The 26,459-nt window shown below is 38.0% G+C and overlaps 1 protein-coding gene across 2 annotated transcripts in view; it reads left to right on the forward strand.

Moving 5' to 3' along the window:
* The window catches only part of PTPRR (protein tyrosine phosphatase receptor type R), a 296,114-nt gene that overhangs the window by 124,523 nt on the left and 145,132 nt on the right, over nucleotides 1–26,459 (forward strand). The window contains exon 1 of one of the 2 annotated variants that reach the window (XM_074402554.1): nucleotides 17,535–20,269. The exons of the other annotated variant lie outside the window; for it this stretch is intronic. The gene's annotated coding sequence lies outside the window, so the exon portion shown is untranslated. Of the gene's footprint in view, nucleotides 1–17,534; nucleotides 20,270–26,459 lie in introns of those variants that run through there. 2 annotated transcript variants of the gene reach the window in all.

The following is a 26,459-nucleotide window of genomic DNA, read 5'->3' on the forward strand; positions in this document are numbered from 1 at the left end:
ACCGTATTTGAAGAAATTTTATTCAATACTGAAAATAATTATTTATGTTCTCATAGAATCACATTTTGCAAAGCTACATCTCAAGATATAGACACCAATTATAAGTGTTGGAAACAAAGAGAAAGATCCCTGGCATGGACATCTAAAAACCTGGGTTCTAAGCCCAGGTCTTCCAATAGCTTCATGGCCACAGATGGGAAACTAACTTACTCTCAATTTGATAAAATGCATTTGAAAATTGAGAGAGATAAGACAAAATAACCTCTAAAAATCCCAGCACTTTAATGTGACTTGTTTCTTAATTATTATCTAACAGATGTTTACAAGAAGTCCAACGGTACATTTGGAGGTAAACAACAAAATCACTGCCCTGTCATTGCTGTTAATATTTAAAGCCACTTCAATGGTTGTATTTTATAGCTAATTCCCATAACCATATATTGATTAAAATCTGATAAAATATGACTTCTTCTACATAAGTCTTCTCAACACAATTTGCTCATCATTGCCTGATCGAGTACATGAGACAGTATTTCGTCAATCGTGAAAAGACATCTGTGAAAATGTTACTCTTTATGAAGTTGCATTAATTTAACAAATTATGTTTGCAAAGACAGCTGTTTTAAGCTGGTGCTCTTTGTATTTTATAAATAATTCAGTAATTCTTTTAGTATTATCATTTATTTAAATGAGAACTCCATGTAATCTAATATTATTTCTTTGCTATCAGGCAAGGGAGCTAAAGTAGAGAGTGACAATTATTTATACGGTACAGTCATTCGGTTCAGCAATATGAGCTAAAGACAAACTGATTCTCACATGTTTCCAATAAATATTCTTTCAGTTTGGTAGCCACAATCCATTCTGTAACGCCCCTGCACCATCTGTTTTTACCTTCATATCTATAGGATGAAAGCCAACACTTTCCATAAGGAGGACGTGGAAGAAAGAGTTCAATCATAATATCTTTGCAAAAGCTGTTTATTCTGGATTGTCAGTAATATCGAATATATTAGTCTGGATTTTCCAAAGAAACAAAACCAATGACAGGCAGGCAGGTGGGGTGGCAGGGTGGCGGGGGCAGAGAGAGAGAGAGAGAGAGATTGATTGATTGACTGATTACAAGGAGTGGCCCATGTGGTTATGGAGGTTGAGAAGTCCCACGATCTGCAGTCAGCAAGCTGGGGATCCAGGAGAACTGATGATATAGTTCCAGTCCAAGTCCAAAAGCCTGGAAATCAGGAGAGCTGATGATACAAGTTTCAGTTGTAGTCCAAAGGCATGAGAACCAAGACAGGCAATGGTGTAATTTCCAATCTGAATTCATATACAAAAGCTGGAGAAAAAAACTGCTGTCCTAACTCAAAGACAGTCAGGCAGAGAAAGAAAATTATTCCTTACTTGGAGGAGGGTAAGTCTTCTGTTCTATTCAGGCTTTCAGCAGATTGGAAGAGGCCCACCTACAGGAGTCAATCTGATTTACTGTTTTCCAACTCAAATGTTAATGTCATCTAGAAACACCCTCACAGACATACCCAGAATAATGTTTAACCAAATATCTGGGAACCCCCATAGCCCAGCCAAGTTGATACTTAAAATTAACTGTCACAATGGACTTTAAGAAGGTTGCACCCAACTCCATCTATTTCCAACTAAGAATGCTGAACACCAGGTATATAAAGGAACTGCCTAGGTTGTACAATTAGAGGAAGATTCAGAGTCATAACTTAAATCTTTATCTGTTATTATAGATCTTTTTCCTCTATTTTTATTCAACTCTCATTCTGTGCTATAGTAGTTCTTTTTTGAAATTGTTATTAAAACTAATTTAAATATTGTCTGCTCCATGTTAATGAATACCACGTGTGGTGGGGTTTGAGGGAAGAAGGTACCTGACTTAGTAGACATGTGACCTTAGGAAAGTCATTAATATCTTTTTAAAAAAAAAACAGTTGTGCTCTTGTCACCCAGGCTGGAGTGCAATGGCACGATCTTGGCTCACTGCAACCTCTGCCTCCCAGGTTCAAGCAATTCTCCTGCCTCAGCCTCCTGGGCAGCTGAGCTTACAGGTGCCTGACACCATGCCTGGCTAGTTTTTATATTTTTAGTAGAGATGGGGTTTTGCCACATTGGCCAGGCTGGTCTCAAACTCCTGACCTCAGGTGAGTCACCCACCTCGGCCTCCCAGAGTGTTGGGATTACAGGCGTGAGCCACTGCACCTGGCCTCATTAATACTTTTGAGCCTCAGTTACCTCATTAGTGAATGAAAATGATACCTACTTTATGAGTTTGTTGTAACGATTAATTGGGTCAATGTGTTAAGTGTGCATATTAGCAGTGACCAGGACATAGCAAGGGCTACCTAAGTGTTAGCTCTTTTCATTATTCTTCATATGAAACTATATATTCAAGTTTCTGCTTTTTGCTCCTCTTAGCCCCATTCTTCTTTGCCATAATCATTGGCCTAGTGTGTCAGCAGGTTCCTGTCTCTCTCTGATACCGTATCTCATTTCGTAAGTGCTCAGGTATTTCCACATCAAGCTGTATAACTTGAGCACAAAAAAAGAGAACAGTGTCTCTAAAATGCAATGGGTGAGAACGAAAGGTTTTAGACAAGTTTTGAAAGAGAGGAAGTGATCACACAACCTAGGTGTTTTCGTATGCCTATTCTTTGTTAGCTTTTGGTATTTTGTTTTAGGGAAATAGCTAAACTAATGTGTGTGTGCCCGCATTTATTACAATCTCAAGCTGTGCGGTCCTGTGTCACCTTCAAACGTGGGTGTCAAATTCCCAGATGCTAGCTGCACCTCCAGGTAAATAGGTAGACTGAACATCAAAGAGTCCAGAACTCTCTAGGCTGTCATGTATTTTAACCGTATCTTTGTGACTATTGGTTTCTTCTGAATCACCTGTTACAATGATATTAATATTTATGATGAACTGCTAATTAAAAGGGATGGCTGAGAAGCATGCCAGCTGCTGCTGTCTCAGATTCTGCCCCATGACCTGCCCTGCTGTGTGACAAAGTGCTTGTGGCATGGATTATTTTGTGTGTTATAAATTTACAAAACAGGGCTTGGACTGGGCTTATTTTATAAAAACTCACCTCTTATTTGAAATGATTTGCACATCAAACATTTAGAGAGCTCTTCTTTTTCTCATTACCAAAGATGTTTTCTGATGTTTATTTCCAAGTAAGAGTTGATTTTTTGTCACTAAATAGAACTTTGGTAAGAAAGCATGCACATATCCATGTGAAAATATATATCCATGGGGTAAAAAGTCAGTGCTATAACGTCTTTAATGACAAATAAATATAAATACTACATCTGAACATTGCTTGTTAGAAGCACATATTAGAGCTGGCAAGATGGCCAAATAGGAACAGCTCTAGTTTGCACCTCCCAGCTAGATCAATAAAGAAGGCAGGTGATTCATGCATTTCCAACTGACATGCCTGGCTCATCTCATTGGGACTGGTTAGACAATGGGTGCAGCCCATAGAAGGTGAGCCAAAGCAGGGTAGGGTGTCACTTCACCCAGGAAGTATAAGGGGTCAGGAAACTCCCTCCCCTAGCCAAGGGAAGCCATGAGGGACTATGCCATGAGGAATAATGCATTCTGGCCCAGATAGTACACTTTTCCCATGATCTTCACAACCCACAGACCAAGAGATTCCCTTGGGTACCTATGCCACCAGGGCCTTTGGTTTTAAGCACAAAACTAACTGGCCATTTGGGCAGACACTGAGCTAGCTGCAGGAGTTTGTTTTTTCATACCCTAGTGGCACCTGGAATGCCAGTGAGACAGAACTGTTCACTCCCCTGGAAAGGGGGCTGAAGCCAGGGAGCCAAGTGGTCTAGCTCAGTGGATCCTACCCCCATGGAGCCCAGCAAGCTAAGATTTACGGCTGTGAAATTCTCGCTGCCAGCACAGCAGTCTGAAGTCAACCTGGAACACTCAAGCTTGGTGAGGGGAAAGGTGTCTGCCATTACTGAGGCTTGATTAGGCAGATTTCCTTTCACAGTGTCAACAAAGCCTCTCAGAAGTTCAAACTGGGTGGAGCCCACCACAGCTCAGCAAAGCCACTGTAGGCAGACTGCCTCTCTAGATTCCTCTTCTCTGGGCAGGACATCTCTGAAAGAAAGGCAGCAGCACCAGTCAGGGGCTTATAGATAAAACTCTCACCTCCCTGGGACTGAGAATCTGTAGGAAGTGATGACTGTGGGTGTGGCTTCAGCAGACAAATGTTCATGCCTGTCAGCTCTGAAGAGAGCAGCAGATCTCCCAGGACATTGCTCAAGCTCTGCTAAGGGACAGACTGCCTCCATAGGTGGGTCCATGACCCCATGCCTCCTGACTGGGAGACACCTCCCAACAGAGGCCCCCTCATATAGGAAGGATCATACACCTCATAGAGGAGACAGACATCTCATATAAGAGAGCTCTGGCTGGCATCTGGTGGGTGCCACTCTGGGACAAAGTTTTCAGAGGAAGGAACAGGCAGCAATCTTTGCTGTTCTTCAGCCTCCACTGGTGATACCCTGGCAAACGGGGTCTGGAGTGGACTTCCAGCAAATTCTAGCACACCTGCAGCAGAGCAGCCTGACTGTTAGAAGAAAAACTAACAAACAAAAAGGAATAGCATCAACATCAGCAAAAAGGACATTCACTTGCAAACCCCACTGGTAGGTCATCAACATCAGAGGACAAAGGTAGATAAATCCACAAAGTTGAGGAGAAACCAGCATAAAAGGCTGAACATTCCAAAAACCAGAACAATTCTCCTTCAAAGGAGCACAACTGCTTGCCAGCAAGAGAACAAAACAGAACAGAGAATGAGTTTGACAAATTGACAGAAGTAGGTTTCAGAAGGTGGGTAATAACAAACTCCTCCGAGCTAAAGGAGCATGTTTTAACCCAGTGCAAGGAAGCTAAAGAACCTTGAAAAAGATTAGAGGAATTGCTAACTAGAATAACCAATTGAGAGAAGAACATAAATGACATGATGGAGCTGAAAAACACAGCAAGAGAACTTCATGAAGCCTACATACATATCAATAGCTGATCAATCAAGCAGAATAAAGGATATCAGAGACTGAAGATCAACTTAATGAAATAAAATGTCAAGACAAGATTAGAGAAAAAAGAATGAAAAGGAGTGAACAAAGCCTCCAAGAAATACCGGACTATGTGAAAAAACCAAATCTACGTTTGATTGGTATACCTGAAAATGACAGGGAGAATGGAACCAAGTTGGAAAGCACTCTTCAGGATATTATCCAGGAGAACTTCCCCAACCTAGCAAAACAGGCTAACATTCAAATTCAGGAAATACAGAGAACATCACAATGATACTTCCGGAGAAGAGCAACCCCAAGACACATAATCATCAGATTCACCATGGTTGAAATGAAAGAAAAAAATGTTAAGGGCAGCCAGAGAGAAAGGTCAGGTTACCCACAAAGGGAAGCCCATCAGACCAACAGCAGATCTATCAGCAGAAACCCTGTAAGCCAGAAGAGAGTGGGGGCCAATATTCAACATCCTTAAAGAAAATAACTTTCAACCCAGAATTTCATATCCAGCCAAACTAAGCTTCATAAGTGAAGGAGAAATAGTCTTTATGGGCAAGCAAATGCTGAGAGGTTCTGTCACCATGATGCCTGCCTTAAAATCTGCAGGAAACACTAAACATGGAAAGAAACAACCAGTACCAGCCACTGCAAAAACATACCAAATTGTAAAGACCATTGACACTATGAAGAAACTACATCAACTAATCAGCAAAATAACTAGCTAACATCGTAATAGGATCAAATTCACTCATAACAATATTAACCCTCAATATAAGTGCTAAATGCCCCAAAAGATGCAGACTGGCAAATTGTATAAAGAGTCAAGACCCATCAGTGTGTTGTATTCAGGAGACACATCTCTCATGCAAAGACACACAAAGGCTCAAAATAAAGGGTTGAAGAAAGATTTACCAAGCAAATGGAAAGCGAAAAAAAAAAAAAAAAAAAAAAAAAAGCAGGGTTTGCAATCCTTGTCTCTGATACAGTCTTTAAACCAACAAATATCAAAAAAGATACAGAAGAACATTACATAATGGTAAACAGATCAATGCAACAAGACAAGCTAACCATCCTAAATATATATGCACACAATACAGGAGTTGCCAGATTCATAAAGCAAGCTCTTAGAAATCTACAAAGAGAATTAGACTCCCTCACAATAATAGTGGGAGACTTTAACATCCCATGTCAATATTAGATCGAGACAAAAAAATTAACAAGGATATTCAGGACTTGAACTCAGCTCTTGACCAAGCTCTGAACTCAGCAGACCTAATAGACATCTACAGATCTCTCACCCCAAGTTAACAGAATATACATTCTTCTCAGCACCACGTTGTACTTATTCTAAAATTGACCACATAATTGGAAGTAAAACACTCCTCAGCAAATGCAAAGAATGGAAATTAAGCAGTCTCTCAGACCACAGTGCAAACAAATTAGAACTCAGGATTAAGAAACTCACTCAAAACCACACAATTACATGAACAACATTCTCCTGAAGGACTACTGAGTAAATAATGAAATTAAGACAGAAATAAGTTCTTTGAAAGCAATGAGAACAGAGACACAACTACCAGAAGCTCTGGGACACAGCTAAAGCAGTGTTTAGAGGAAAATCTATAGCACTAAATGCCTGCAAGAGAAAGCAGGAAGATCTAAAATTGACAGCCTACAATCACAATTTTAAGAACTAGAGAAGCAAGAGCAAACAAATTCAAAAGCTAGCAGTAGTCAAGAAATAAGACCAGTGCAGAACTGAAGGAGATAGAGGCACAAAAAAACCTTCAAAAAATTAATGAATCCTGGAGCTGATTTTTTTAAAGATTAGTAAAATAGACCACTAGCCAGACTAAGAAGAGAGAAGAAGCAAATAGACACAATAAAAAATGATACAGGAGATATCACAACCGATCCCACAGAAATACAAACTACCATCAGAGAATACTATAAACACCTCTACAGAAATAAACTAAAAAATCTACCACAATCAAGTTGGCTTCATCTCTGGAATGCAAGGCTGGTTCAAACTCTGCAAATCAATAAACATAAACAATCACTTAAACAGAACCAATGACAAAAAACACATGATTATCTCAATAGATGCAGAAAAGGCCTTTGATAAAATTCAATACCCTTTCATACTAAAAGTTCTCAAACTAGGTATGGATGGAGCATATCTCAAAATAATAAGAGCTAATTATGACAAACCCACAGCTAATATCATGCTGAATGGGCAAAAGCTGAAAGTATTCTCTTTGAAAACAGGCACAAGGCAAGGATGCCCTCTCTCACTACTCCTATTCAACATAGTATTCAAAGTTCTGGCCAGGACAATCAGGCAAGGGAAAGAAAGAAAGGGTATTCAAATAGGAAAATAAAAAGCCAGACTGTTTGCAGATGACATGTTTGCATATTTTAAAACCCCCATCATCTCAGCCTAAAATCTCCTTAAGCTGATAAGCAACTTCAGCAAAGTCTCAGGATACAAAATCGACATGCAAAAATCACAAGCATTCCTATACACCAATAATAGCCAAATCATGAGTGAACTCCCATTCACAATTGCAACAAAGGGAATAAAATACCTAGGAATAAAACTTACAAGGGATGTGAAGGACCTCTTCAAGGAGAACTACAAACCACTGCTCAAGGAAATAAGACAGGACACAAACAAATGCCAAAACATTCCATGTTCATGGTTAGGAGTAGTCAATATTGTGAAAATAGCCATACTGCCCAAAGTAATCTATAGAATCAGTGCTATCCCCATCAAGCTACCATTAACTTTATTCACAGAATTAGAAAAAAAAAACTACTTTAAATTTTATATGGAACCCAAAAAAAAGCCCATATAGCCAAGACAATCCTAAGCAAAAAGAACAAAGCTGGAGGCATCAGGCTACCTGAGTTCAATCTATACTACAAGGCTACAGTAACCAAAACATCATGGTACTCATACCAAAACAAAGATACAGACCAATGGAACAGAACAGAGGCCTCAGAAGTAACACAACATGTCTACAACCATCTGATCTTTGATAAACCTGACAAAAATAAGCAATGGGAAGGGATTCCCTATTTAATTAATGGTGTTGGGAAAACTGGCTAGCAATATGCAGAAAGCTAAAACATGAGCCCTTCCTTACACTTTATACAAAAATTAACTCCAGATGGATTAAAGACTTAAATGTAAAATCTGAAACCATAAAAACTCCAGAAGAAAACCTAGGCAATACCATTCATGGCATAGGCAAGGGCAAATACTTCATTACTAAAGCACAAAAAGCAATGGCACAAAAGCCAAAATTGATAAATGGGATCTAATTGAACTAAAGAGCTTCAGCACAGCAAAAGAAACTATCATCAGAGTGAGCAGGCAACCTACAGAATCGGAGAAAATTTTTGCAATCTATCCATCTGACAAATGTGTAATATCTAGAATCTACAAGGAACTCAATTTTACAAGAAAAAAACAACTCCATCAGAAAGTAGGCAAAGGATATGAACAGAAAGTTCTCAAAAGAAGACATTTATGTAGCCAACAAATATATGAAAAAAAAGCTCATCATCACTTGTTATTAGAGAAATGCAAAGCAAAACCACAATGAGATACCATCTCATGCTAGGTAGAATGGCCATCTTTAAAAGTCAGGAAACAACTGATGTAGGAGAATATGTGGAGAAAGAGGAACTCTTTTACACTGTTGGCAGGAGTGTAAATTAGTTCAACCATTGGGGAAGACAGTGTGGCAATTCCTCAAGTATCTAGAACCAGAAATACCATTTGACATAGCAATCCCATTACTGAGTATATACCCAAAGACTTATAAATCATTTTATTTTAAAGACACATGCACACATATGTTTATTGCAGCACTGTTTAAAATAGCAAAGACCTGGAACCAACCCAAATGCCCATCAATGATAGACTGGATAAAGAAAATGTGGCACATATAGACCATGGAAGACTATGCAGCCATAAAAAGGATGAGTTCATGTCCTTTACAAGGACATGGATGAAGCTGGAAACCATCATTCTCAGCAAACTAACACAAAAACTGAAAACTAAACACTGCATGTTCTCACTCATAAGTGGGAGTTGAACAATGAGAACATATGGACACAGGGAGGGGAACATCACACACCAGGGCCTGTCAGGGGGTTGGGGGGCTAGGGGAGGAATAGCATTAGGAGAAATACGTAATGTTGATGATGGGTTGATGGGTGCCGCAAACCACCATGGCAAGTGTATACCTATGTAACAAACCTGCACGTTCTGCACATGTATCCCAGAACTTAAAGTATAATAATAAAAAATAATACAAAATTACAAACATAAAATTAGGCATGAAATGAACAAATATGTAAAATTAGAAAAATCTCATTTCAAAATTAAAAAGTTTATAAGTTACACATACTTCATAAAATCTATACACATTTCAGTAATACCTTTTCTGTATATTTTTATCTTTATCATTATATGAAAACTTTGATCACCTTTCTAATATTTTCAGTAGAGAAACAATTATTCAGTCATTTTTAGCTGTTTGAACACTCTAATGATTGCAATATTAACATGTCATACTTTTTAATGGGAATAATGTGAAATACTATTTCTGATAGAATACCTCAGTTTTGACTAGAAGGTTGATGTGATTTGACTTTGTGTCTTCACCCAAATCTTATCTTGGATTGTAATCCCAGGTGTTGAATGAAAGACCTGGTGAGAAGTGATTGGATCATGGGGGGCAGATTTCCCCCGGCTTTTTTCATAATAGTGAGTTCTCATGACATCTGATGGTTTTATATGCATCTGACATTTCCCCTGCTTGCTCTCTTCTCTCCTGTCACCTCATAAGGCAGATGCTTACTCTACCTTTCACCATGATTGTAAATTTCCTGAGGTCTCCCCAACCTTGCAGAACTATGACTCAACTAAACCTCCTTCCTTTGTATATATTTTTTTAAAAAGCACATAGTGATTTTTCTCATGGCTCTTAATTTCTTTGAAATGTCATATTGCCAAAACTGAATGTATAAAGATGAAGCTTTATTTTAGAGGTAATAAACACGTGACACTGGGACCTCAACTAAGGAATCAAGAACAATATTCTTAAGTAATTATAAAATAATACATTGAGGTATGTCTAGATTTAAGAGTGTTTTATTATATATATACATGTGGTAAGTTTATGTGGTATGCATATCTAACATAGACATAGTGTTATATGTATCTGTCATGGCTAAATGGTATACTTCAACCTGTAGGTACTCTGGACTGTTATTTGAGGATAAAAATTAATATATGCAGGTATGGTCAGGGAGGTAAGTGGATCTTAGACTTCTCTTTCTCTGATTGAGGGATTTGGTGCCCTTAAAAGATTGCTCATGGAGCCCCTTAGACTTCTAATAAGGTGCTTAGACCACTTTTTGTTATTTACTATTTCATTCCATTTTTCTATTGTTTTCCATTTGCCTGCATTTATTTATCCAACAAAAATCTATTGAGCACCTAGTTATGTACCAGGAACTATAACAGGCACTGGGGTAAACGAGGCAAAGTGGCTCACTCCTCAGAGTTAACACTGAGACAACAAATGAGCACACACAAATGGGGTTATTAGAGACTATAATAAGGTGTATAAAAGATACATAACAGATGCTGTGATAGACAATGTGATGAGGGTGGAAGAGGGGTGTTTCTTTAGATAAACCAATTAGAGTAGCCTCCATGAGGATAGACATTTAAGCCAAAACCTGATGAATCAGAGTAAGCAGCATTTCAAGATTTAGCAGAGCAACGTTATAAAGAAAAGGAAGAGCCAGGACAGGGATTTGAAAAACAGACACTAGGCCAGTATGGCTGGAGCACTGGAAAGAGAGAAAGACGAGGCAGTGAAGTGAGCTGGAGACATAGACATGCAGGGCTGTGTAAGCCAGGGTGAGCTGTCGAGCCTGTTATAAAAGCAGTAGGGAAAAACACCTTAAAGAGTTTCTGCACAGAATAGATAAAATAGATGTGATTGATTATATATTTTTATAGTATTTCTCTTGATAAATGAAGAATGGATTGGAAGGAGACAAGAATGGAAGCAGGGATGCTGTAATAGTCTCCCAAGACATAGATGGCAGTAGTTGAATTTGATGCTGACAGTGGAGATAGATAAAAATGGGACATTTTCTTGTATATTTGGAAGTAGAACTAACAGATCTGAGGATGGAGTGGGTGTGGTGAGGGAAGAACATGATTCACAGGTACTTCCCAAGTTTTTACTTGTATAATTGAATAACTAGTAGTTCTGCTTACTAAAACAGGAATGTTGAAATAACGGGTTTAAAAAATAGTCACACTCTCAATTTTGGGCACCTTGAATTTGAGATTCCTTTTAGACATCCCAACTGAGATATCAGGTAATAGTTAAATATAAACGTCTGTGGAACTCAGAGGAAAGACCTTGACTGAAGATACAGACATTTGGAAAATATCAGCACATAGAATGTATGAAACATGAGACTGGATGAAATTGCCTAGGGAAAGAGTACACAAAATAGAAAGGGTAGAAAATAGAAAGTGTCCAGGCAGGAACCCTAAGTTTTATCAGCATTAAGAAGTTGAGTAGAAGAGGAGCCAACAAAGGAGATGAGAAAGAAAACCACTGGTGTTGGAGCAAACCCAGGAATATATGATGCCACAGAAGCTAAGAGAAGAAAATTTTAAGAAGAGAAGAGTACTCAGTGGTCCAAAAAGATCCTAAGAATTAGATAAGGACACACAAATGTCTATTGTACGTGGCAGTATGGAGGTCATTGGTGGGACCATTGACGTGATTAGTTTCCTTCTATTGTTAAGATAATGTCAGATGAGAGTGAAGAGCAGAATAGAGATGAGGATGAGACAAACTATAGATAATTTGCTTGAAAATACTGTATGTGAAGGGAAACGAAGAAATGGGACAATAGGTAGAGAGAGATGTGGAACCTATAAAGGTTTAATTTTCAGGGTAGCTTGTATATAGTTACATGCTGTAGGAATAACCCAGTAGTGACGGAGAAACTGATGATATAGAAAATGAAAAGGGAAGAAAATTCTTGAGAGCACAGTAGGGGATGGGAGCGTAGTGGAGGGATTTTGCCTTTGATAAGAGCAGGAAAGAGCTTTCAGAGGACTGTGAGGGCAGAGACGAGGACTTCATAACTACTATATGCCCAATAGTCCCTGGTATGTATTAGAAACTCAATAAATATTTGTTGAGTGAATCAAGTGTTTACTTGGTTCACTCCAAGCCAGGGAAACAAAACAAGCAGTACAAACAAAGAGCGAGCCTGAAAGAGCAAAGTGTAGTCAAGAGCAAAGAGAAGGATATGACTCATCCATACTCCTTCATGAGCTATTGCTTATTTTATAATGGGTTTAGACAATTTAGTTAATTTTTTTAATTACACTGGATTTTTTTTAAATTACAGATGTAGCCAGTATGGCATTTCATTGATTTCCTTTTCATGGTTTACTTACGTCTACCGTGGTGCCCTAAAAATGTAAATTCTCAATGGAAGAGAGATATTTTCTACCTTGGCAATTCATTTTCAGACACAGGGCAGGGATCTAATACATTTTTTGAGAAGCATGTAATTTTCCTTAGCTTCTGTGATTATCTTTAGCACTGATAAAATTACTGATTATGTTAACCCTAACACATGTTCACAAATGACACATCTATTTTGTCTTAAACATGCTAATTGGCACTCGTTAACATTTAATTCACAGTCATAGAGTCAGTGTTTGTTTACAAGGCTAAGGAAACCATAATGTTGAAAAAAAGTGTGTACTCTCATGAGGGACACATAAAGTCATCTTACTCATCTTTATTGTGCCTATGTCAGGGCAGTCAAATGAAATTGAAGACAGATCATCTGTTATTAAAAATCTGCTAAATACATTTTGAACATACAGGACCCAATTAAATGTTTTTGACAATTTGTTATTTAGCGAGTGCCTTCTTCAAACTACATGACAGTGAGCAGTGCTCCAAAATCAAGAACTGTAAAGTATGCACATCAAATAGGATGCATTTGCTAACCAAACATATTTAAGATTTTTGTTTACTTTTTGTATCAAGAATGATTCTACCAATGACAATAAATCTTAACACTTTGTCACTTCCTTCAGGGTAAATGGGATAATAAATTTTGAGGTACTCATATATTTCTCTGGTTTGTAATACAAATCTATTTGAGAAATGATGTTTATACACTAATGGACTGTATGAATAATAAATGATGCAGCTGTATTATGGTAACAAAACTTGAAAATAATATACTCAGAAGAATTCTTATGAGTTAATAACAAACAGTAAATTTATTCTCACACATTAAATTCATGAAGATTTAGCTTATTTTAGGGTTACCATGAAATTTTCATTTGTGGCTTTCTGGAAAATCATCAAAGATTGATCACATTTCTTCTGTCTAGAAGCTATTCCAACATTCTATTTACTTTAACTTTCTTGAGTCTTTAAAGAATACTTTATTATAGTTATCATATTTAAAATGTCACCTTAGGAAATAGAAGATGTAATTTAATGTAAGTTGGGTGTGTAACAAAAGAGCCCCTGAGAAAGGATCATTTGAATTGAAACCTGAATTTTGAGAAGTAGTAAGCCCGGTGAAAAATGACGAGGAAAATATGTTAAAGTATGCAGCATCCTAAAAGGTTTTTTTAAAAATAAATAAATAAATAAATAAACATATTGCCCTAGCCATACCAGCATGGCAGTAAGACTTGCAATATAACAGAGATTATAATCTCCCTACCCTCTCCCTTACCACACCCCTACACATCAACTACTACTACATCTCTAGCCCTTCTCAATGTCCCACCCTGAATCTCTAAAAGACATCCACTTTCTCTTAAAATAGTTTTGTATAACATTATTCAGAAGTGAAGTTTTCTGCCCTTACTCTCTCATTCACCTGCTATGGGGTCTCCTGTGCATAGGAAATTGCCATAGCTGTTGGCAGTGGTAGTATCTGCCTGTGGCTATGTCAAGGATTCCTGGACTGATCCTGATGTCATTGTTATCTGTGCCAAGGACACTCTTCTCTCATTGCTGCTGGGGTTCAAGATCCTGTGTCTAAGTATTGAGGACCCATGTGTATTGATTAGCTGTCCGAGCCCCTCTGGGCTAAAGCTCTGCACTAAATACCACCAAAAGAAAGGGAGTCTTCTCCAGCATCTCTTCTTCCATCTGTGTGTGTTCCTTAGCTATATATTCACCCAAAACGTTGTAGAGTTTTTGTTAGGTTTTGTTTTTATTTCAGGCTTTATTTCCCCAGAGTTCTGACACAAATTTGACCTACATTCTTCTTCTTCCCTCCCCTCCATTTCACTCCAGTATATCGTCCTTACATTACTCTTTTGAGACCTAGCTCTCATGGCACTTAGGCCAAATTCCTTTCCAAGAAGTTCTTCAGTCATTCAGGTAAATAGACACACAATTATTTCTAGCTCATAGATCTTCTGGTTATACCAGATTTTCCTGAATCCCCAGGCGGACACACCATTATTTCTAGCATTGGTCATTCTCATATTGGGTCTGTATTTTCGGCAATTGAGTTAGGCAACAAACATCTTTTTTAAAATATTTTTATAATGAGATTACATGTACAGTTTTAAATTTTCATATATGATTCCAGAATTTTCATCTGTTGTTTATGGAGGGATTCTAGAGCCAAAGTGTCTGGCTTAACTAGCTACCATCTTCTCCCTCATTTCTTTAAACATGGTTAAATAGTTCATTAGTAAAGAAATGTGGTTAGCTTGTGGTATATGAGAGAACTTCAAAAAGTTCATAGAAAATGGAATTAAAAGATAAAAATAAGAAATATAAACCCTATTTCTCAACATAAGCTGCATTTTAAATTCAAGACACTTTTGCAGATAATTATACCAGCCATTTAGCCCATCCCTAAAGAACTGAGGGTCCCAGGAAGTTAACTATGTCAATACTTATTTTTTACATTATTAACTGAAAATTAGGGAACCAAAAGAAGTGATAAGAAGCCAAATCGGAACTGTAAGGTGCATGCCTAATGATTTCCCATCAAACTTCTCACAAAATTGCCCTTGTTTGATGAGAACAATGAGCAAGAACATGATTGTGGTGAAGAAGGACTCTCTGGTGAAGTTTTCCCAAGTGTTTTTTCTACTAAAGCTTTGGTTAACTTTCTCACAACACTCTCATAATAGATAGATGTCATTGTTCTCTGGCCCCCAGAAAGTAAACAAACAAAATGCCTCAAGCATCCCAAAAGACTGTTGCCATGACCTTCACTCTTGACTGATCTATTTTTGCCTTGACTAGATCAATTCTACCTCTTGGTAGCCATTGCTTTGACTACGCGTGTCTCCAGGGTGGTACTGGTAAATCCATGTTTAATCTGCTGTTACAACTGTTCAAATAAATGCTTCAGGATTTTTATCTTGTTTAGAATTTCCATGAAAACTCTGCTCTGATCTGGGCATGACTTTGACACCCCAGCATGTTGAAACTTTGCTCAACTTCAGTATTTCAGTCAGAATTGTGTAATCTGAACCAATTGAGATGTCTATAGTATTGGTGATTGTTTCTGCTGTTAATCACTGTCCTTCTTCAATTAGGGCACAAACAAGATAAAATTTTTACTTGCAAATTGACATGATGATCTGCACTGCAGGCTTCACCTTCAACATTGTCTCATCCCTTCTTAAAATCAGTTACTGGCCGGGCGCGGTGGCTCAAGCCTGTAATCCCAGCTCTTTGGGAGGACGAGGTGGGTGGATCACGAGGTCAAGAGATCAAGACCATCCTGGTCAACATGGTGAAACCCCGTCTCTACTAAAAATACAAAAAGTTAGCTGGGCATGGTGGCACGTTCCTGTAATCCCAGCTACTCAGGACGCTGAGACAGGAGAATTGCCTGAACCCAGGAGGCGGAGGTTGCGGTGAGCCAAGATCGCGCCATTGCACTCCAGCCTGGGTAACAAGAGCAAAACTCCGTCTCAAAAAAAAAAAAAAAAAAAAAAACAAAAACAAAAAGTTACCTATGAGTAAACTGCTGATCCCTTTGGTACATTGTCCTAACAAACTTTTAATAGATCATTAATGATTTCACTATTCTTCTATCCAAACTTCACCATAAATTTGGTTTTTGTCTTTCCTTAAATGGAAAGAATAATTCTGCTAAAATTCTTCAATTTTAGCAGAATTAATGTTTCTCTGACAGGGGCTCTTTTCAAACTGATACCTCATTCTTCTTAGTGCCTCAAACTAGATCCTGTTCAGATATGTTATAACAAGTTCATTTGAGTTTATTTTGATGAAAAAAAAAAACATTTTGAAATTTATGCATCTTTTTTCATAATATGCATTTTCCTTGAAGATTTTGAAGACCCCTCATACAACAGAAGTCAGTATGTGTACGAAATTTAGTGTTTTTCTTAATACCTATCCCCATATGAGAATTTTTAAATTATTTGAAACTTAAAGGTTTTAAACTATCTTTAAAATAATTACATATCGTTATCCATTTTTTAGAAAAGCTAATTGTAAGATATAATTTTAAAATACACATCACTTATGAGATGCCACTATTAGTAAATTATGACATAGATGTGAGATATGACAGAAAACTTTGCCAAGAGACAAACATACTAAGCAGAATGAGCCCAATCTTTACTTGTATCCTGAAGAATAGCCACCTGACATAGTCGAAAAATTAAACATGGGGTAAGAAGTCCTAATTCTGCCACTTATTAGTTATCATTTAACCACTTTGAATTTTAGTTTCCTCATCTGTGAAAATCTCTGCTCAATTTAATAACAAAATTTTTGAATAGTAACATTTATTGAGTACATATTAGGTTCCAGGCAACACCCTACACATCTTAGAAGCGTTCTCAATCAATCCCCTTAGCAACCTCTGACGTAGTAGACCATTATATTCTCTTTCAGATGAAGAAACTGACTTTGTGTGAGGTTAAGTAACTAGTCCAGGTTTATCCAGCTATGAAGTGGAAGAGCTATGTTTCAGACCCAAACAGTCTGACTTTGAATCATAGCACTTAACTGGTGTGCTATACTAATGGGAGATGATGTCCAAATGTAGGGGAATGGTATTAACTCTGAAATCACTGTGGTTATTTTCCTCTGAGATATGTGGTTGAAGCAAGTCATTTCTCTAAAATAGCCACTGCATTCTCTGTAACTGTCAGCTGCAATCGTTTTCCAGATACACGTGGTAAGTTTGTATTTTAAAAATATTTGAAATTAGCTCAACAAAATAATATTCAAATTCTACCACCCACAGTATTTTGCATTTTTTTGTATCTTACAAAATCATTGCATCTTATAGACTTTAACATATGTATGTAGTTGTAATTATTATATACATATATTTGTATTATACTTATTTCACATTATATTATAGACCTGCTTTATTCATTAATCCAAAAGATACTTACTGAGCTTCTGCCATAAGCCAAGCATTGTCTAGGCTCTGTGGATCATCAGTAAGCAAGACAGCCAAAATCCTTGCTCTTTTGAAACTTGTCTTCTAATAGGAACAGAATGTAACACATCAGTGATGACAAGTGCTAAGAAAAAAAATAATAAAGCAAGGTATGGAGACAGACAGTGACAGGAAAGGTGGTATTCTAAAAGAGTCTAATTAGGGGAGTCATCTCTGGAAAGGTAATGTTTCAGTAGTGACCTGAATGACTGGAGGGAGGGAGCCCTGCAGATATCTCAGGGAGAGGATTTCCAACAGTAACACAGTTTAAAAAGAGACTCTGAGGCTGGAGGGAGCTTGGTGTGTTTGAAAAGCAGCAAGGAGACTGGAATAAATGAAGTAGGAGAGGAGGAAGTGTGGTAGAAGATGGGGGGAGTGCTATAGAGACCAAATAGGACCATGTCAGATTCTAATTTTATTCTGAATGAGTTAGAAGCCTTCAGAGAGTTTTTTAAAAAGTACTGACATGATCTAATTTATGGTTTAAAAAAACTACTTCAGCTTTTTGCAGAAAATTAAAAGGCAGAGTAGAAGCAAGGAGACCAATTCAGAGTCTGTGACTTTGGCCCATGAGAGACGTGGAAGTGGTAGAAGTGGTCTTGTTCTGAATATTGTTCATAGGTAATGCTAACTGGTTTTACCAATTCTGGAGCCTGAGAGAAAGATAGGAGACAAGAACGATGACTGGGTTTGGTGTTGTTTTGTCTTGTTTTTTTGAGATGGAGTCTCCCTGTGTCACTCAGGCTGGTATGATCTCGACTCACTACAACCTCTGCCACCTGGGATGGCTGATTTTTTAGCCTGAGCACATGGAAGATTGAAGTTGCTACTTATGGAGAGGAAGAGAATAGACAGAGGAACAAATGTAGGGTAGAGGTGAGTAGAGTAGGAATGAGGAGTTCAGTGTGGACAAGATACAGTTAGTTATCTAAGGGAGTGTGTCAAGGATGCAATTGGATGCATGAGTCTTGAGTTCTAAAGGAGAGATCCTGCTTAATGTAAGACTATAGTTTAGAGGAAAAGAAGAGACTAAGAATTGAGCACTTGGCTGTCTATTGTATAGAGATAAGGAAGATGAGGACAAATAAGAAAAGGAATGGCCAATGAGAAGCAAAACTAAGAAACGGTGGCATCCTGGAAGCCTATGCAGGGAAGGGCATCAGAGAAGAAGAAGGAATCCTTTGTGTTAAGGAGGAAGGTCAACAGGAGGAAGATTGAGGATTGAACATTGGATGTGGCAATCCTGGTTTAGTTTAACAGAAGCTGATACAGGGAGAATGGGAGGTGGAAAGAGGAATTAGAAACAATAAATATGGGCAACTCTTTTGAGACCTTTTGTTTAAAAGGAGATTGACAAAAAGGAATGGTAGCTGCATAAAAGGATATTTGGGTTTGTTTGGCTTTTGTTCTAATATGAGAAATATCAAAACACATTTGAATATGAATTAGAAAGATCTAGTAGAAAGGGTGAACTAATGATGCAGGGATGAGAGGGAGAATTAGACAACAATTATCTCATGTTGATGTAACATTATTTATCCTTTTTACTGTTGATGTTCATTTAATTGCTTCTGATTTTTTACTATAATGTTGCAAAGACAATATTTGTGCCTAATTATTTTTTATTTTAGATCATTTTCTTAAGATAGATTTACAGTTGGGAAATTACTGGGTTAAAGTTCATGAATATTTTTAAGACTCTTAACACTGCCCTATTGCTTTAAAATCAATTAAACATTACCAGTAATGTATAAATGACAATGTTTTATTGCAACCTTGCTAGAGTCATGCCATAGAACTTACGGAATTCCATAATTCATGGAATTCGTAGTGTTTCAACTATCCTTTTTCTATCAGACTGTTATGTTCTAAAAGACAGAGATATTGTCTCAATTTTTTGTTGCCATCTATTTTTTAGGCCAAATATTTCTCTAGTAATAATAATTACAACAGTTATCTGAAATCCCTCTGTGTTCAATCATAATGATATGCATATGTTATGGTGAGAAAAAAACATCATCAGTTTTGGAATCAGAGTAGCCAGTCTTTGAATCCCAGATTCATTACTTTGCCTTTGCTTAAGTCACTTTAATTTCACCATCAATATAAAAATTAATAATAACACTTGTTTCTAAGTCATTTAGACTGCTGAAATAAGATACCTGTAAAGCCCCTAGTACCAAGTAAGAAAATTTTGGTGGAAAATAGTGGAACTTCCAAAAGAAATTTATGTTTATTATGAAAATAGTTTATAAGCATTTAATATTTTTTAAGTCAGGAAGATAAAAACATTCCTCATAAAACACACCTTGCCCCCAGCCCATAAAGTTATCATCTAACAGTTTTGCTAATTCCCATGGAAAAAAAATCCTCATGAATTTCAATTCTAGTAAACCGTTGAAACAGCAAGCACCTGGGATATCTCCTGGGAAAGCACAGGCTGCTACAGTAGTCCTGATCCGCAGTGTCTCTAGAAATAGCACCAGGCGGTTACCTTCAGGTGACTAAATGAGGCTTCATCTCGGCACACAAGCTTAGAATTCTTTGTGATCAGTCCTGCTTGCTATGGTGAGGAAATAGCACGAAAAAGAGTACAAATGGAAGTCGACTTCATTACAATATCCAGTCAATTTCCAAACAGGTAAGATAATCTATCATGATAAGCAGAGGGTCCTCTGTGTAATGTTGCCAGCTTAGGCGGGTAAATATTAAGATTTATGTCTATATCTATTCAGGTAAATGTAGGTAAATGAGTCAGCATAGAACCTCTGTGATATCTAGGGAAATACCTTTAGCCTAAAAGTCTGAAATTAAAAGAAAAAATGCTATGCAATCATTCAACATATCTTAACAACAAAGATCCTACCACAATCGTAAGAAGTTTCTTGTCAAATCATAATCATCCTAAGGAGAGTAGAATTATAAATACGTTCACTTGAACAGAACTCAAAAGTTCTTAAAAGACATTGAATGGAGCAGATGTTTTCTGTTTTGTTTAGTGTGGTTCCCACACTGACATTGGAGAAAAGGTGACTATAACTAGAAAAGAATATTGAGAGAGGGTTTCACAGTGTGTTAATTCACTAAATCTAGACATTTTTATAATAATGGCAACTCAGGTGTCCTGTGTTTGTGTGCAGACTTCACTAAAAGACTAGTCAGTATCTTCCGTTATAATCACATGCGGGGAACCAGTGAGTGAAAGTCAGTGCTATGAGATATTGTCAGCCAAATTCCCAGCTGGGGAATTCAGATTTGTTGTTTTTCATTAGTAAACCAAGAACCTTACTCTTTAACCTTGGCTTAAATATGGCTCTTGTTAAAAATGATACAGAAATTTATTGGTTAATCTGTATAGAAAGTGGTATCCTCAGGTGAAAAACGTCACACAATGTCTGTTTCACTTAAGTTTATTTCTAAAAATATGTATTTACTTCCCACTGTGTTCTAGGCATTGCACAAAGTTCTGTGCATACAAAGACTAAAAATGAGAATTTAGTTTGAGTGTTTAAAAACAATATAATGATTCTGGTATTGATACAAAGTTATAGATAATTTTGTCTGTGATCCTTGATGAATAACAATGTCAAAAAAATAATGCATTTGGTAGTTACATCCATCTTAATAATATAATTGGATTAGCTTTCTGTCTGATTCAATATTGTAGAAAACAGTCATCAAGATGGCCCAAATAAATCATTTGATTCAAGAAGTCAAGCTCTGTTTCCCACAAAATACAGAGCTGCCAGATTCTTTTATTTTGTTACTTATGTCTCTGGTGTGAGACTTGAGCAGGTAATAATGCCAAATGATAGCTTAGCAGGAATTTCCAAGCAGGATTCAGGGCTTAGCAGCAAGATTTTAGACTAAAGGAAAAGCAAAGTTTTCAGTGATTTTCTTTTAATGTTTATTGTATATATAGTTTTGAATATGAGGAGGACTAACCTGTTTAAATCTTTCATTTAAAAGAAATTAAGCTTTAAAGAAGATACGGCTTCTTAGCCTTATACACCAGAATAGCTTACCCTACAGGATTCAGAGTCTTCAAGATATTTTTTTTAAATTGCTATTGCGAATTACTCAGTTGATAATTGGTGCTGGGTTGTGTTGTATCAAATTAGCCATTTCTATATTTAGCTGTCACAAAAAGGAATAAGCTATAAATAGTATCCCTTGTTTTTCCAATCAACATATGTACTTATATCTAACAATTTAATAATTAGATCAGAGATGGTGCAATCCTAATAAATACCATAACCCCGATCATGCTAAAAGAGAAAAAAGAATCTTACTGTGGAAATTGAGAAGTAATAACAGGATGAAACAGGCAGAGTCATGTTGTGCGTTAAAGTTATGCTGCAGACAACATCACTTAGAATCTTTCTTTTCTAAAAATGAGATGGTTCTCAAGGTGCTAATCACTAAAATAACACCTTGTAGAAAATTATATGCTTATTGTTATTTTGCCATATCCTTCTTCAGATGAAAGGAACACAAAAACACTAGCTAAAACTTATTCCACACTCTGTCTTTATTCATTTTTACTTACGCAGAAAATTATTAATTCCCCCGTGACAGAAAAATTAAGACTACTCAGAATAAAAGTTGAAAGATATTAAATCATAGAGTTTTTGTTTGCATCTCAAAAGCACATGCCAATAAGTCTCATTTCATTTTACTGTGTTTCTTGGAGGATTGTGTAGTTCACCAGAAGACTGAAAACACAGAATCCTATTACAGCCATTGAAGTGAAACATAAACTACTTCATGGAGGGAACAGAAATAAAATTGTATAGTACCCTTCCATGTAGCATTAGACTTCAAACTACCCTTGTAATCAGACTGATGTTTTAGAGCTTCTGTGGTCTCCGTGCCCCGTCAGAGCTCAAGGTTCTGCATGTCATCAGTAGAAAGTCCCAAAAGAATATATTCCTGTTGATTGAATATAAGCACATAAAGGTAGCCATCTCCTTATTTCTCCCGCATCTGAAATAAAGCTCCAACAACCTGTAAGCATTGTTAATACCTTCATTTTTTTAAAAGAAAAGAATAGCATTTATATATTCAATGGCTCAGGACAGCATCCATTTATGACTAGAATGCAAAGGCATTGAGGATTAAAGGATTCTTATTTTGCCCTTGGACATCTACTTCTAAGCATCCCTAAATGCTACTTCGAAGTTAGCTTGGTCTCAATTCTTAGTGAGCACTGTAATGAGAAGACTTCTCTGTCCTTTCAGAAAAGCTCCATGAATGGAAAAGTCTGGGCTGTGATTATTGGAGTTTTCTTATTTTGATGGGGCTGGATGTAGAAACCTGAATTTGTCTGACCTCGTTTTCCAGACATCTGCCTGAGTGTTGAGCTTTTGTCCACACAGGGTTTCTCCCTGACCCTGATTTCATCATTTTCAAGTCAAGCTTGGGCTGCTGGGTTCTTCCATCAGCATGAGAAATACTGAAGGAAGGGGAGGGGAGTCATAACGAGGGAAGGCTGAAAGAGAACAAAGAACAAGAATAACTGGGGAAAATAACATCCCAGTAAAAGATAGAAAACATAATCAGGGCAGGGGAAGGTGGAAAGTCCTCTTGACTAAAACATATAATAATGAGAATTGAATACTTTGTTAAAAGCAAGTAACTGGCTATTATGTTTGTTTACTGTACCCAGGATATCTATTTGTGGTTAAATCATGATTTTTCTCCTGTCTCTAAAGAACTTTGTATTAAATCTCTGTTTTCTTCTATTTCATCCACAGACCTGTCTGTACCTTTTATAAAAATATTTTTACAAGCATAAATGGACATGAAATCACAAAGTATAGAAATAATACTATCATAAAAAGTATATAGAGTATTATTTTATATTTTATGGAAGCCTTATTTCCTCCAGTGAATTTGTACTTGGAAGAGTGAAGACCTTCACCATTTCATAATTTTTATATACAGTTTATAAGGATAGGGGCTTACTCAAAATTGTATAGAATTTTAAGTTTTCAGAACAATGTACGAAAGGTCTTCATTTAATTTCTAAATTTTAGGTCTTTGCAGGTGAAAGCAAAGTTTTTATCATGAAAATGTTACTAGGGGATGTGAAAGGGGACACTAATTAAGAGGTAATATTAAAATAGAAGACAGATTAATGAAATGAAGGAAAAACTAAGTTATAAAAAGCATTTCAAATGAGTAGGATAAAGGCTTCTAAATCATTAATTTGGCTTTGTTTCAATATTAATATTTAATTGGTAGTGGTAAAAATGAAGAAAAGAAGATGAACGTGAATTTAATTCAAAATCTTTAAAGGGTCTTCTACACAATTTAGGATTTGAGTGGCATGATCACAGAAGCCCTAAGTGAATGGGCAGGATGGAGAGTGAATGAAAGCAGAGGTTCTGAACTCAAATAACTCTTCTTAAAATGTGCCATTTTGACCTTCAATCTCATATATATATATATATATATATATATATATACACACACACACACATATATATACGTATATATATACATATATATATATATATTTTTTTTTTTCTCTCCAGAAACAAATGATAGCATTTCAGCAAAACCAAATTGTAACCATTGCTTTTTCCTGGGGCCTGGAGTTTCTGACTGACTTTTGGTGAAACCTCCTTGACAAGTGTACTAATCTATAACTGTTAACACGGCACATCCAATGAGGCCACTCTTAATGTTGATACCATTACTGTTCTGGTTAATACTGAGACCTTCATTTCATCAACATAGTTGTTACTCCACTTCCCCTAGTGCTGAGTATCCAAAGAAGCGAGTCACTACATTAATCATTTTCAACATCGATGTGTAACAAAGATACATCTTTAAGCCAAGTTTACTCAACATTTTTTATCTGCCACTTCTAGCTGTTTTCTAGGTAATAGTGATGGTAGCGGCCAGCCATCTGGTGCAGCTGCTGCCATCACGCCGGCCCGCTCTAGGGTGGGTATGGGAAGGAGGCCAACAGAACCCCCCCCCGACCCCCGTCACCCCCAGCAGCGGCCTGCTGCCCTGGGGACTGCCCAGTGGGGTGGGGTTGGGTTGCGCTACAGGCAAGAGGGAGCTCTGGCTAGCCCCTGACCTCCAGGGCCACAGGTGGCACCGTCACTCCAGCCCTGCTACTGGCCAGGTCCAGCAAGGACCTGGAGCCCCCGCCCCAGGCTGCCAGGAGGCTTGGCCAGGTGCACTGCTCCACGGAGCCTTGAGGGGCTGGGACAAGTGGTAGCCCCGCCCCTTCCAAGTTGGCAGGTGGGAGGTCCCCAGGTACGAAGGCAGCCAGCCGTCCAAGGCACCTCTGCAACCGGGGCACCCCGGTGATCTCGGGAGCCAGGAGTAGGCAGTAGCCCCGCCCTCCTGGGTCAGGCTGCAGATCTAGGCCTCCCGCTCGACAGAGCAAGCAGGAATCCCGCCCCCTCTTCCCCCAGCTGTAGCCGCCTAAACCCAGGATGCAGACCCAGGCATACCTGTGTTCTTGCCCTTGAAGGCTTGGAGTGCCTGTTTCTTCTACCTGGCCTCTCCCCATTCCGGGCACACACTGTAATCTAGGAGCAGGGTTGGGGCTGAACCCAGGCTCTGTCACAGCCCCAGCTGTGTTCACAGGCTTAGGGCAGTGCTGACATGTCAGCCCCCACGGCCTTGGACCCTCCGGACTTTGGGTGTCAAAAAGAGGGGAAGCTGAAGGGGGACTGAGAGCAACTAGGTCCTGACCTGCAGGTGCCTTTTGGTGCCAGCAGCCTGGGCACCATGGATGGCCATGGGATGCAGACAGGCTCCTGGGCAGAGAAGGGCAGGTCCCCAGTAAAACCTGGGGGTGGGAGCTGGCAGTCCTTCAGACCCAGAGCCGGAGCTCCTGGTGCTTTTACCTGGGCCCACAATGGCTGCCCGTGAACCAATCAGCACACACTTTCCCACCCTCTGAGGCCCATAAAGGCCCCTGGCTGAGCCAGAGCAGGCAGAGGATGGAGAAATAAAGAGGGGAGGGGACAACCAGCTGCAGAAAGGAGCTATCCTCTCTGCTGAAAGTAGGAGAGGACAGAATGACCAGCTACAGAGAGGAGCTATCAATTGTGGGCCTCCTCTGAGCTGTTCTAACACTTAATAAAGCTCATCTTTGAGTTGTTCACCCTTTACTTGCCTGCATACCTCATTATTCCTGAATGCAGGACAAGGCAAAGGCGCCACCAGACACAGAAGTTTCTGGCCAGAAAATCGACACCCTAAAGATCCTGTATCAAGAGATAATGTAGGGTCCACATTAAAGACTATGAAAGGGATGTAGGTATTCCCATGTATCAGGTGAAGAAACTGAACCTCAATTTTTTGTCAGCTGAGAAGAAATTTGACTGACCAAGGCCACTCAACCCAGATTTGGACCCAAGTCAGCCTTACTAACCTCTATTTTAACTATTATTTGATAATGCGGCAGTTTTTTATTGGTATTTTTTCACCCACCTGCAACATCTGAACACACAAACACATTTATTTTGTTAAGCTGTGTTCAGGGTCCCTAGCAATTTAGAAAACATGCAAGCACTTTTAAATGTGTGAGCACAAAATTCAAGAAGCTCCTATATATTGTCCTTGTCTACAAGGTCTTACCCTTTTTAAATTTAAAAGATATTTAAATTTAAAGAAATTTAGATATCTTTTCTCACTCACTATCAAGACTCATTTAGCTCTTTTGTGAAATGTTTTAATTGATCCTAACAATTTATCAACTGATCCTAACAACAACTGAACAAGGCTATCAGAAACTGATTAAGTTGATATTGCAACTGTTTATGAAATGTCTCAACGTATTCCAAATACCAACAGTATTA

Source organism: Saimiri boliviensis, chromosome 7 (genome assembly GCF_048565385.1).
Source record: "Saimiri boliviensis isolate mSaiBol1 chromosome 7, mSaiBol1.pri, whole genome shotgun sequence".
Taxonomy (NCBI): domain Eukaryota; kingdom Metazoa; phylum Chordata; class Mammalia; order Primates; family Cebidae; genus Saimiri; species Saimiri boliviensis.